This window comes from Penaeus monodon, chromosome 24 (genome assembly GCF_015228065.2).
Source record: "Penaeus monodon isolate SGIC_2016 chromosome 24, NSTDA_Pmon_1, whole genome shotgun sequence".
In the NCBI taxonomy this organism is placed as follows: domain Eukaryota; kingdom Metazoa; phylum Arthropoda; class Malacostraca; order Decapoda; family Penaeidae; genus Penaeus; species Penaeus monodon.
Genome location: NC_051409.1, coordinates 17,974,729 through 17,974,941, shown reverse-complemented (window position 1 = coordinate 17,974,941; position 213 = coordinate 17,974,729).

Here is a 213-nt window from a genome sequence, read left to right as displayed (position 1 = left end):
CTACAATTAAAATCATGAGGAACATTGAATACAACTTTTAGAACACAAGTTATACGTAAGCAAACGTGTTATCTGGGCAGAAAAAAACAGGATAGTGCGAATCGGTGCTTTTTCTGGGCCTGGGCGCGCCCGTGCAAGGCTTCCCGTCACGAGGGAAGTCCTGGTCACTTGTCAACAGACGTTATCATATCATCATATAGAATGATATCTATT